The 14,396-nt window shown below is 39.8% G+C and overlaps 1 non-coding gene across 1 annotated transcript; it reads right to left on the bottom strand.

Annotated features, from left to right (window-relative positions):
* Positions 1 to 1,548: 1,548 nt before the first annotated feature.
* Positions 1,549 to 1,655, bottom strand: LOC127088804 (small nucleolar RNA R71). Its single transcript, XR_007790621.1, has one exon. It is a non-coding gene; the product is annotated as a small nucleolar RNA R71 (small nucleolar RNA).
* Positions 1,656 to 14,396: the final 12,741 nt, after the last annotated feature.

Genomic DNA, 14,396 nt, shown 5'->3' with positions numbered 1-14,396 from the left:
GGCACGAGACCGAAGGTCTTGTCAAACACAAAAATATAATTAATGAATTCTCTTCTCATCCCCCCATTCTATTTGTTTGTAAACATCACTTTGTATAAAATACATATGCACACAAAAAGGGCTCCCTAGGAGTACCTAGGACACTTTGGGTACTAACACCTTCCCTCTATGTAACCAATCCCCTTACCTGTGATATCTGACTTTTTTTAGTTTTTATTTGAAAACTTCTTATTTTTTGGGTTTTGTTCGTACTTTTCCCTTTTTTCCCTTGGAAACAATAAAAGCGCGGTGGCGACTCTTGTTAATTGATCTCTAGCTTGTCAGTAGCTTGATGATCATGAATTTCCCGCTACACTAAGGTTACGGTCAACAAGAACGAGAGTTTGAGATTTTAACCAGATAGCTGAAACTAGGCATTAATCCTAAACACAACCAGAGCGCTTTAGGATTAATTAGACTTTATCTATATTCAAAAAATACATTTAAATTCAAAATGAGATCGCGAGAGCCAAGCATTCTGGTTTAGGAGTATGGTCAGAGTCAATAAAAACGAGAGTGTGAGACTAAGTCCTTTCTATACATAATTTCTACTGAAGAGTACTTTAACCAATAAGATTACACCAACTATCTATCGAATCCCTGAGGTTTGATGTATTACATACCGATATCCCCTATATCCTATATATTTATCTTTATTCTATTTTATAGTTATTTCTTTTTATCCCTCCAATCTTAGAACAATCATTAGCCTTAGCTTTAGATACCAACATTAGACCATGATACGTTCGATTATTAGTCCTTGTGGGTTCGATAATCTTTAAAATTACGCGATAGGACTGCGCACTTGCAGTCACGATTCAGATAGACTTACCAAAGTCGCGATCAAGTTTTTGGCCCCATTGTCGGGGACTAATTTAATCGATATCGTAACTCTAGCGTTACCCAGTATAGACTAAGGCAAACAATTCCTTTTCCCTTTCTACATCTGTCGAGTGTATGCCAAGTACTCGCTCTCAAGGCGAGAAATTAAAGCTACAACTCGACGAACCCAAGCATTATCTTAGATTAGAACGCCGAATACGAGACTTGATATGGGAACGTCGTATCAAGCTAAATCTTCCTAACCTTAACATTCCTACTTCTAAATCAGTTGTTCAACCAGAGATGGTCGAACAAGTGCAAAACCGTCCTCTTAAGTATTATGCAATCCCTTCACAGGATGAACCTCATAACAACATCGTTGCCCCTGCGATCGAAGTCAACAATTTCAAACTAAAACCCTCACTGTTCTCAGTCGTACAGCAAAACCAGTTTTCAGGTAGTCCCACGGAGGACCCGAACCTACACTTGTCATTATTTTTGCAATACGCAGACACGGTGAAAGTGAATGGTGTCAGCTCAGAAGCTATAAGACTCTGTCTTTTCCCATTTTCATTAAGAGATGGAGCTAGAGCTTGGATCCAGTCTCTACCATCCAACTCTGTCACTACGTGGAACGAGTTGAAGAAAGTCTTCTTAGCCCGATATTTCCCACCTAGCAAGACGACTATGCTAAGAGCCCAAATAAACGGGTTTAAACAAAAGGATAATGAATCACTTTTTGAAGCTTGGGAGAGATACAAAGACATGATGAGGCTATGCCCATATCACGGTCTAGAAGAATGGCTGATAATCCCCACCTTTTATAATGGTCTCTTGTACAATACAGGATTGACAATAAACGCTGCCGCAGGTGGCGCATTGATGGATAAACCATACGACGAGGCCTATCAACTCATTGAAAGTATGGCCCAAAATCATTACCAATGGGGAAGCGAAAGAACCTCTGTAGAAAAACCTCAACAGAAGGGCGGCATGTACGAATTGAGCAGTCTTGACCATGTCAACGCCAAGGTAGATGCCCTGACTCAGAAGATAGACAGCTTGACCATAACACCAGCAGCCACCGTGGCTGTCGTAGCACCAAACTGCGAGATATGCGGAGTTCAAAGGCATACTGCCCCAGAATGTCAACTCTTGACAGGAACTTCCACAGACCAGGTGAACTATGCTCAAGGAAACCCCTACTCAAATACCTATAACCCAGGTTGGAAGAACCATCCTAACTTCTCATACAAAAACAATAATGCATTATGTGCATCTAATCAAGCACCTGCTGTACCACCAGGATATCAAAAAGCTGCCACAAATACTCAAAATGCTCCTAGGAAATCAAACTTAGAAATAATGATGGAAAAATTTATAGCTACCCAAGCTCAAATAAATAAGGATTTCTTAAATCAAAACATACACACTAGTGAGCAAATCAAGTAGTTAGCAAACAAGGTAGACGCATTAGCCACCCATAACAAAATGTTGGAAACACAAATCTCACAAGTGGCTCAACAACAAGCACCTACCGCTGCTCCTGTAGGCACATTTCCTGGACAGCCGCAACCAAACCCGAAAAGTCATGCAAATGCTATCATACTACGAAGTGGGACAGAACTAGACGGACCGACTGATCCTAGAACTCAAAACCCATCCATGCATCAAGACCCATGTAAGGTAATTGAGAAGGAAGACGAACAAGAGGAAGATAAAAATGAAGAGGCCGTAGAGAAAGAAGAACCTTATGTGTCTCCACCACCATATAAACCCCCTATCCCTTATCCTTAAAGACTGGTTAAATCTAAAAGTGTAGGGCAATTTAAAAAATTCGTAGAGCTTCTAAAACAATTGAATATCACAATACCCTTTACAGAAGCCATAACTCAAATGCCCTCATATGCTAAGTTTCTCAAAGAAATCTTATCTAACAAGAAGAAGATAGAGGATAACGAAACCGTTACACTTACTGCTGAGTGTAGCGCCATAATACAAAACAATATGCCTCCTAAGCTGAAAGACCCAGGTAGTTTCTCCATACCCTACGTAATCGGGAAGTTTGTCATCGATAAAGCACTATGCGACTTAGGAGCTAGTATTAGTTTAATGCCCTTATCAATATGTGAAAGGCTAAAAATGGGAGAACTAAAACCTACGAGGATGTCTGTACAACTTGCAGATCGCTCCGTTAAATTTCCCATAGGTATGCTAGAAAACATTCTGGTGCTCATAGGACAATTCTATATTCCTACTGATTTTATAATCATGGATATAAAAGAGGATTCCAACATCCCTATTATATTAGGAATACCATTCCTAGCTACAGTAGGAGCTATCATAGATGTTAAAATAGGCAAGCTAACCTTCGAAGTTGGTGAGGAAAAGGTCGAATTCATTTTGACACAATTCCTAAAGGCACCAGCTATAGACGACACCTGCTGTCTACTAGATGTCATCAACGAATGCATAAGAGAAATGGAGAATGAACAAACATCATACTCCGCAATACTGAAAATACCAAGGCCTCCTACTTATGAAGATGAAAATTTAAGCAAGGAATACCGAGATGACAGCCTAAGCGAATGCTTAGCACTAACGCCCGATCATATTCCTTGCCCAAAGAAACCAACCCTAGAACTTAAGACGTTACCCAAAAATCTAAGGTACGGATTCCTAGACACTGAACTTGAGCGACCTATAATAGTAAATGCAGACTTAGGGCAGATAGAGACCGAAAAGCTTCTACACGTTTTGAAAAAATACTCAACTGCTTTAGGCTACAATATCTCAGATCTCAAAGGAATAAGCCCTTCCATATGCATGCATCGCATAATGCTAGAGGAAGACAGTAAGACCTCTAGAGAATACCAAAGAAGGATAAATCCCATTTTGAGTGATGTGGTAAAGAAAGAAGTGCAAAAGATGTTAGAAGCAGGTATTATCTACCCGATATCCGAAAGTCAATGGGTCAGCCCAGTACATGTCGTACCAAAGAAGGGAGGCGTCACAGTTTTTAACAATGAAAAGGGATAATCTATAGCAGAAAGGGTGGTTACTAGAAGTAGAATGTGTATTGATTATAGAAAATTAAACAAAGCCACTCAGAAGGATCATTTTCCTTTGCGTTTATCGATCAAATGCTTGAAAGATTGGCTAAGCATTCTCACTTCTGCTACCTAGACGGTTATTCGAGATTTTTCCAAATTCCTATTCATCCCGACGACCAGGAGAAAATGACCTTCACATGCCCCTATGGTACATTTGCCTACCGACGAATGCCATTCGGACTGTGTAACGCTCCCGCAACATTCCAAAGATGCATGATGGCAATTTTCGCAGATTTCATAGATGACATCATGGAAGTCTTCATGGACGATTTCTCTTTATGCGGACAGAGCTTTGAAGGTTGCTTATCGAATCTTGAAATGGTACTAAAAAGATGCATAATAGTGAACCTCGTGCTAAACTGGGAAAAATGCCATTTCATGGTCCGACAAAGAATCGTGCTCGGACACATAGTATCCCGCAAAGGGATTGAAGTCGACAAGGCCAAAATAGAAGTTATAGAAAACCTTCAGCCTCCGAAAACCGTAAGAGAAATACGAAGCTTTTTAGGACAAACCGACGATTCATTAAAGATTTCTCAAAAATCACCAAACCACTGACTGGCTTATTAATGAAAGACGCTGAATTCGTCTTTGACGAAAATGCCTACCGGCGTTTGAACAACTGAAAACAGCTCTTATTACCGCACCTATCATGCAACCATCCGATTGGAGATTACCTTTTGAAATCATGTGTGACACTAGTGACTATGCTGTAGGCGCAGTCTTAGGACAAAGAAGGGACAAAAAACTTCATGCAATATACTATGCAAGTAGAACCCTAGACCCTGCACAAATGAACTATGCCACCACAGAAAAGGAACTTTTAGCCGTAGTGTTTGCTCTGGATAAATTATGTTCCTACCTAGTAGGAGCAAAGATAATTATCTATACCGATCATGCTGCAATTAGATACTTCTTAAACAAAAAAGACGCCAAAGCAAGACTCCTAAGGTGGATCTTACTATTACAAGAGTTTGACCTAGAAATCAAGGATAAAAGGGGCACAGAAAATGTCGTAGCCGATCACTTGTCAAGAATAGAAGGTATTGAACCTGAACGAGTGCCTATAAACGATGATTTTCCGTACGAAAGACTCATAGCCCAATTAGAAAGCAATACATCTAAAGATGTGTTAACCCATAAGGATACCAAAACAAACGAAGTAGTGGAAGAAATTTACACGCAAACCACACTACCATGGTACACTGACTTCGTCAACTACTTAGCAGCTAGGGTGCTTCCGCTAGACTTGACCTACCAACAAAAGAAAAAATTCTTCCACGATCTTAAACACTACTATTGGGATGAGCCTCTACTTTTCAAGAGAGGCGTCGAAGGCATTTTCCATCGATGTGTCCCCAAGGGTGAGGTAGAAAATGTAATTTCCCACTGTCATTCTGCTCCCTATGGAGGACATGCAAGCACCTCGAAGACTTGCGCTAAGATCTTGCAAGTCGGCCTCTTTTGGCCCACTCTGTGTAAATCCACATCGCGATCACAAATTGCGACCGGTGTCAACGCACTTGCAACATATCTAGACGCGACGAGATGGCGCTTAAAGTCATTTTGGAAGTAGAAGTCTTCGATGTTTGGAGAATCGATTTTATGGGACCTTTCCCATCTTCTTTTGGTAACAAGTATATCCTTGTTGCGGTCGATTACGTATCCAAATGGATTGAGGCTATTTCCTCTCCAACAAACGACACACGAGTGGTAATCAAACTCTTTAAGCGAATAATCTTTCCTAGATTCGGAGTGCCGAGACTTGTCATCAGTGATGGTGGCTCCCATTTTATTTCAAGGATTTTTGAAAATCTATTACTGAAATATGGAGTCCAGCGCCGCGTAGTAACACCCTACCACCCACAGACGAGTGGGCAAGTAAAAGTCTCGAACCGAGAAATCAAACAAATCTTAGAAAAGACAGTTGCCACCTCTAGGAAAGATTGGTCCTCAAAATTACCAAAAGCCATGTGGGCATATAGGACAGCTTATAAGACCCCAATAGAAACCACACCTTTTAAGCTAGTTTATGGAAAATCATGTCATCTGCCGGTAGAATTAGAACATAAAGCATATTGGGTCATTAAGACCCTTAATCTCAATTATACTGCCGCATGCGAGAAAAGAATATTAGATATCGATGAACTAGAAGAACTTAGGCTAGATGCGTATGAGAATGCCTGAATCTATAAAGAAAGAACAAAAAATGGCACGACAATCGCATATCAAGGAAAGAGTTTAACCAAGGCGACAAAGTACTCCTGTTTAACTCCCGCCTCAAACTCTTTCCCGGAAAACTTTGTTCTAGATGGTCCGGTCCCTTCGAAATCCCCAATATCTTTCTGAATGGAGCAATAGAGATAAAAGGAAAAATGAGCGAACCATTCATAGTAAACTGCCAACGTTTGAAACATTACCACAACAGTGATACCAATGATTTCATTGCAAATATTAAGCTTGCAGAGCCTCAGGCTCATTCGAAAGAATATCACCTATCCTATTCCTATCGAGCTTACGACAATAAACAAAGCGCTTGGTGGGAGACAACCCATACTCTGTCTTTAACTATTTAATTTCATCATAAATTTATAATTATTACTATTGCTTAATCTTCATTTCTTTGTTTTCTTCTTTATTTATTTCTCTTAAAGTTAATCGGTACATTTCTGTATTATTGACCATTACTAACTTAATGATATCATCTACTTGATTTTATCTAGCTACTGACTATCATAATGCAACAAGTAGATTACATGGATATAGTCTTCAGAGGCAGAGCTCAAAGGAGACGTTTTGAGGCTATAGCTCAGAGAGAAATGACACTAACCTTGTACCCATATGGGCGCTCCATGACCAAGTTAGGTATAAGAGACAGTGTTACGTTCCTAATTAACCAACTAGGCTGGGACACCTTTGCTATCAGAAGAAAATTTAGTTCCTACAGTAGGTTGACCTTAGAATTCCTAAGCTCCCTAGTGCACCTGCCAAACCATGGTATTGGACTTAACAAAGGCCTAATTACCTTTAGGTTATTTGATATGGATTACCGCTACACCCACAGAGAAATGACTGAACTCCTAGATTGCCCTCAACAACCCGATACTTTTACCATTACCCAGGAAGACAGGTTAGTAGACCATCAATTAGATCTCTTCTGGGGTAGCATCACAGGAAACGACCATCCCGAGCCAGACCTTATGCATTCAGAGAATATCCATAACCCTGCGATTCGTTACTTCCATAAGATCCTAGCTCACACCTTGTTTGGAAAGAAACAGAACAGAACCTTTGTGTCTGAAGACGAACATTTCATAATGTGTTGCGCATCACAGGCCCGACCTGTTAACGCTGCTACATTTATGATAGCTAATATGTACCGAATGGCACAAGAGGACTATGGACCAATCTTAGTGGGAGGCTTAGTAACCATGATAAAAAATTCCATCGGACTGAGGCAGCCACTTATTAGGCTCACCCCTTTAGGTGGAATACGACCAATGAATATTGACTTTTGCTTCAACACCGGTATCATTAGGAACCTAGGTCCAGACGTGTTTGAGTTTCTAATCAATCGCGAAGTGGTACACCTGTTTACCCTGCCAGACCCTAGGACGAGTGTACATGATAGGAACAATTGGCTCTATGATTTGGATGGACCACCAGATACACCACCCTCTCCATTAGAGACACCCCAAATCTACGACCACTATGACAATTATCTCTCTGATGCTGAATCACATGCCCCAGTTATACCTGTTGCACCTCTCACCGATCCTGCTTCTACCATCGAAGTTGTTCAGACATATGTCGCCAATCTGAGAGGCGGGTTGAGCACCCTCCACGTGGAATTCCACGGTTGTATGGATGTAGTGACAGAGAACCTGGATCACATTTACCAACACTTCTACTAGTTCACTCCTCCTACCAGCAGTCTCCGTAATGGCTGATTTATTATAGTGTTACCGATTTACTGACTTTTATTTTATTTTATTATTGGGAATTTTATTGTTATTTACTTTTACACATTGGAATTTATTTAATTACTTTATTACCTTTTATCCCAGTAGATAGATTATTTCATCTTTTCCCGTTTACCGGATTCTTTCATTCGTCAATTTTGCGATTAAATTCCATTCCAATATATCATGTTTTTCTATTCCCATACACTATATTATTGGTAAATTAAAAATTGCATGGTCAAAGAAAAAATAAAAGCACACGCATGGGAAACCATACTGCATGTGGCGCCTACCACACACAGTTGTGGCGCCCATGTGAGGTTTGTGGCGCCCGCCACAGGGCCCTAGTGGCGCTCGCCACAAACACCAAAAGTGGCACAGGCACTACACACGCCTGCACGTGCAGGCTGTGTACTTTGGTCCATTCAACTCACCTTTATTGAGATGTTCCTTGCATGCAGACAATGCTTAAATCCATTCAACCATTTTCAAAAACTCTTCGACCAAGGCATTGGATATGATTAATGCTATTTATCTACCAATTAATTTTCCAACCACCTTCACCTCTATATAAACCACCCACATTACCTCAATAATTCACAACTTTCATTCACATATTCCTCTCCTCTCTTGATTTATTCTCACTATATTACACAAGGAGTGTGAAATCCATTATGGCACAGATGAGGGAATACGAAATAGTGTTCAGAAACGGCGATTCGGGCGAATTACAAGAGGAGACGTACACGTCTCTAAGCGCCAGAAAGATCGAATCGATAAGGTATACCGATGAACACTGTTTATATGCCTTAGGAATTCAAGATAATGTTAACTATATGCTAGATATTTTAAACTTGAATTATTTTCTATCTCTCAAGGACCATGTCTATGCTCAACTAAAATTAGAGTTCTTAAGCTCATTAATCTTTAGTCCCACATCCAACACAAACTGCTCCAGTGGGACTGTCCAGTTTCGCTTATTTAATGTCGAATACGCCCTTACATTTTCTCAACTAGCGGACCTGCTACATTTTCCCCATGGGGATGGTTTAGTAAGTGAGGTCCCAGATATTGAGGGTTGGCAATGCGCCTTCCAACCATTTTGGAGGGCAATAACCAGTACAGTCACCTAAAGTTTTGAGGGAAACATAGCCACTTTAATTCAAAATCCGGATATTTGATATTTCTGCCAAACATTGGCGTGCACCATTTTTGGCCGAGCAAATTCGAACAAGGTGAACGTAAAAGGACTCTTTTATTTGTCCGCAACATTTTTGCAACAAAAGGTGAATATCGTCCCATTTATGTTATCTCACATGCAAGTCATTATCAATGCGAAGCGAGGCCCGATTATTTTTGGAGGTTTAATAACCTCCATAGCCAGAGTTCTAGGACTCAAAGAAAAATTCTCCAGACTAACCCCGCTCCTGCATCATGCCATTGACATTGACATGGCAAGGAGCATGAAACTAGTAAAACGAAGGAGTGACGGTAAATTTAATTTAATAATTGCTAATAATGTGTTACAAGAATTTATCCTCCCAAATCCAAATCGCACAGATGTGCGCAACCCGGATAATTATTGTTATACAAATGATCCGGTGCCTAACCAAGTCCCCGCGCATATTCCTGAGAATGTAGCTGCTGGCGGGGACACCGACGAGGATCACATTCCGGAGCAAACTGCTCCCACTACTGACCCACACACCACACACACTTTATTTGAAAATGTTGCAAGTATATCTTCCAGTCAAAGACCAAGGAGAAGAGCGGCACCAGCCACTCTTGATGAGATCTATGCTGAACTGGTGTGGCGTAGAGAATTAGACGCTCAGCGAGACCTATAGATCCAAACCATGAGAGCTCAACAAACTGAAATGATGCAAATCCTTCGCCAAATGCAGCATGATCAGCACGACTATGCCTTCAGGACCGAACAGAACATGTCTGGCTTGATCGATGAAATGGAAACACTGACAATGCATGTGGAAGATCTCCAGAACTATACGCCACGTCACCAACCAGGGAACGGTGAACGTCCACGTACACGTGGCAGAAGGCGTCAGTAGCAGCATAACCAGGTTCTACCTTTCTTTCCTATCTTACGTCATTGCATTGGGGACAATGCAAGATTTAAGTATAGGGGAGGAAGCTTTACCGCTTTTTATTTATCGCTTTCTAGTTAGATTTAAATTATTGTTATTTCTTTTTGTTATTTTATAATTTTTATGGTTATTTTAATTTTTGTTAAAGTGTCAATCGAGTTAAATATCAATGTGTTGTCGAGTCTTTATGTGTGGTTTCCGTTATTTACTGATTCTCCTATTTACTTGAGCCATAATTTTTTTTTGCAAAAATCTAGACTTAGAGATACAATGCATCTTTTGAAAATTCTAAACTATAAATCAAACCGAGGTTGAATTGTAGAGATTTAGAAAAGCTTTATAAGATCGGTATCACTTTAACACCTTAAATCTCCCAAGTAGTAGATCGATTTGAGTACTTGTCATGCCATAGCCTTAAATTCTATCCTTTAATATTTCCTTAAGTAGTTTGTCTAGCAGTCAACACCATCCTAAGCACACACTATGCGAGAAGTCAATGCAAATAAGTGTATGATTTCAGGCTTAAAAGAAGAAAAGATTACAAAATGTATGAAAAACGTTGTTCCCTCTAAGTTAGGCGACCCTCACCCGGTCATTTAGCCCAACGGTATAACCAGCTTCAAATGTTATTTGAGCCAAAGTGCGAAAAAGAAAGAAATAAATAATGATGAGATCATAGTCACTAACAGACTATCTTGCTATAAATGTGAAAGGATAACGGGCTTAATGTGATTGCGCCAGAATGAAAAAGGATAAAAAGAAGGTTTAGTAAGGTAGGATTAGGCATGACAACATGATTCAGATTGGTTTGTATAGGAGGGAGACTTATGGTTGCAACATTGCGACTGTGTGTTCTAACGATACCCTTAGTGTGGAAGTGAGTACCTGTTAATACAAATTTGAACCAAAGTAAAGTTTATAGATTAGAATGAGTATCTGAATACAACTGTGTTTTCTACGAGTCTTGATAATGTATGCTGCAAATATTTTATAAAACTTTTTATTCATGTACGCGGCATTTGCTTGAGGACAAGCAAAGGTTTAAGTATGGGGGAGTTTGATAACACGAAAACATATCGTATTTTTGGCCCTATATGCATTGCTTTTTACTCGATTAACACTATTTATTATACAGTATTTTATGTTTATTTGCAGGTATTCATCGACTAAAAGGTTTACCGCAAGAAAAATGGAAAATAGCAAAAAGAAAAGAAAAAGACAAGAAAAGAGAAGAAAATTAGGCTTACAATGGGATAATGGGCCACCAAAGCAAATGGGCTTGTGGCGCCCATTACCTAAAGGATGTGGCGCCCGCCACATTGGGTCAAAAGGAAGGTGGCGCACGCCACCAACCCTTGAAAAGTGGTGGGCGGTTACTACAAGAGTGGTGCTCGCCACTCATCATGGAATTAGGGTTGTGGCAACCGCCACAACCGAGTCTCCCCATTTTTCCTACTTTTTCTCCACCCTTTTAGCCACAGTTTCCACTACTCTTGCTACAAATGAGGAATGTGAAAAGGATATAAAAAGGGGACCATTCAAACTCTCTCTCTCTTCTCTTCTTCTAGTTTTCAGTCTACGATTACATTTTGTGCTGCTTAATTTTTCTTTTAGTTTTCTAGGCAGTTTCTTACCATTGTAAAAGTGATAGTTGAAGGTGAGAAAAAACAAGAAAGGGGGGGTTTGAATTGTTTGAAAAAATTAAGCGCTTTTGCAAAATGAAAATCACACAAAGATTTTATACTGGTTCGCTTATAACACAAAGCTACTCCAGTCCACCCGGCCAAGGTGATTTCGCCTTCAACAAGGACTTAATCCACTAATCTTGAAAGATTACAAACAACCCCTAAGAGAAAAGAAAATCTCTTAGTCCTCTCAAGTCTACAGACTACAAAGAGTCACTTGAGGAAAACAAATAAAAATAGATACAAGATGTGTAATCTAGAATGCTTCTAAGAAAGCAAATATTACAAACTTAAGAACAAATTTTTCACTTGATAAGCAAAAGCTTAGTGAAAATCTTTGAAGAACAAAGATGTTTTTCTTGAGCGTGATATAATTTCAGTATAGTTTTGGCTAGTGATTTCTTGGTCTGTACTGAATGAGATTTCTTCTCTATTTATAGGAGTTGAAGTAGAGTTGAAGTAGCGTTGAATCTGTTGGATATTGAGATGTAGTTACGCCATTCCATTAATAGCTTCTGCAGTAGACTTTTTCACTTAGAAGTGACTACTTACCACAATTAGTAACTTCTCTCTTGGAAGTGGAGATTAACGTCTCTTTTCTGATTGAGGAAATCCATTTGCAGAACTTTAACTTGGCTTAAACGTTACTTCATCATGATTAACAATTCTGATTAGAGTCTTTGTGTATCTGGAGAAATTGGCTTCTGATGTTATTTCTTGAATGTTCAGATGGCGCTGATAACTTCAGAGTTTGCAGAAGACATTTGTTCAGAGTCAGAGCTTCTAGACTTTACTTCATGTTCAGATGCTTCTGATACTTGCAGTTTTGTCCAGAGTTTAGAGCTTCTTGAATGAGATTCCTCTTTAGATGCTTCTGATACTTGAGATTTTGCATCTGATCTTGTTTTGCATCTGATGACATCATCAGATTTATTTCTTCTTTCTTTAGAACCCTGCACACTTAGAAACTTTTCGTTAGGGTACCACTTTTGGTTTCATCCTTTGTTATCATCAAAATCATGGAATCTATTGTAGAACTATTTTTGTTCTTACAATCTCCCCTTTTTGATGATGACAAAACAAATAAAAATTATCAGATGAAACATGAAAAATATTAGATCAGATAGACAAAAGCTCCCCCTGAGTTAGTACTAGGGAGTTCAGAAGTTCTTACCAGAGCTTTCCAAGTAATTAGGTTTCTGAAAACTTTCTGCAAATGCTTAACTTTAAAGTTAGAGTTATTTAATCAGAGCTATTATTTAATCAGAGCTATTTATATCAGAACTATTTCTATAATTGTTGCAGAATGCTTAAGGTTTTAGACATAATTTTCATCAGAGCTATTTAATAATTTCTCCCCCTTTTTGGCATAATCAAAAAGGCATAAAAAAAAGAATAATAGAGAGAAAAACACTTCATTAAACAGCACAAAGGCAAACAGCAGTCAAAAACAACAGATTCAAAGAAATATCAGAGCTAAAAAGAAAAGACAGAAGCAAAAACACTAGGCAAACAAAAGAAATCCTAAGTGCCTAAGGGTTTGGAGGAGGAGGAAGTCTCTGTAGTAGCATGGCAAACATGTTCTGGAGGTTTTCATTCAGAGCGTCTTGCTTGTCCATCCTTGCCCGGAGCTCACTCTGATCTTGCTTGATCTCTTTCTGATCTTGCTTGATCTCCTTCAGAGTGTTAAGAATCAGAGGGATCGCAGAGGAAGACTCCCCCTGAATCAGAGCCTGCTGAGTTTCAGCTTCAGCAGCAGCTTGGGCTTCTGCATCTGCTTTAGCCTTGGCTTCAGCTTCCTGAATTCTCAGAAGTTCTGCTTCTTTTGCCAGGCGTTCTTCTTCCAATCTCTTAGCTTCTTCTTCAGCTTCCTTAGCTAATCTTTCTTCTTCTAATCTCTTGGCCTCAGCTTCTCTAGCCAGTCTCTCTTCCTCTAACCTTCTGGCCTCAGCTTCTCTAGCCAGTCTTTCCTGGAGTCTTTCCTCAGAGTCTCTGATGTAGCCATTTCTGACTTGTTCAGAGATACTCTTCAGCCTATAAGACTCAGAGGTCATCCAACTAATAACTCTGTTCCAGTGTGTCCTAACAGATTTAGGATCATCACTGACTTCAGAATTTTTAGCCAGAGACTTGATCTTCTGGACTGAAGCTTCTGCAACCTGTATAATGGCCTCCTCAAGGGTAGGTGTGATAATTTTAGGTTCAGGTTCAGGTGAATGAGGTGGAGAGTTTTGAGGGCTGAGATTTAGAGGTTGAGGTTCAGTTTCTGGTTCTGGCTGGGGTTCAGATTCTGCTTCTGGTTGAAATTCAGAATCTGGGTCTAGTTGAAGACTGGGGGATGAAGCATAGAGTGGGTTTACATCTAATGGGTCAGAGTCTGGGCTAGGTACAGCGGGAATTAATGGTGGAGTGATATAAGGTTCAGATGGGCGAATTACAGATGGTTGAGTTTCAGAGGGTGTGGTGGTTGTTTGTGGTGGAAGGGAAGTTTGATTTTCAGAGGTAATGGTGGTTGTTTGTTGTGGAATAGAAGTTCGGAGGGGAGAGGTTACTTCAGTTTGTGTTTGAGTTTGTGGGGCGAAATTTTTAGCATAAATTTCAGCTATTGTTGGGGAGTCTGGGTCAGAGTGTTCTTGATCAGAGGACTCATGATCAGAAGACTCTTGGTTA

The sequence above is a fragment of the Lathyrus oleraceus genome, chromosome 5 (assembly GCF_024323335.1).
Source record: "Lathyrus oleraceus cultivar Zhongwan6 chromosome 5, CAAS_Psat_ZW6_1.0, whole genome shotgun sequence".
NCBI classification, from domain to species: domain Eukaryota; kingdom Viridiplantae; phylum Streptophyta; class Magnoliopsida; order Fabales; family Fabaceae; genus Lathyrus; species Lathyrus oleraceus.
The sequence above is the reverse complement of the archived record's forward strand: the minus strand, read 5'-3'. Positions and strand labels throughout refer to the sequence as shown.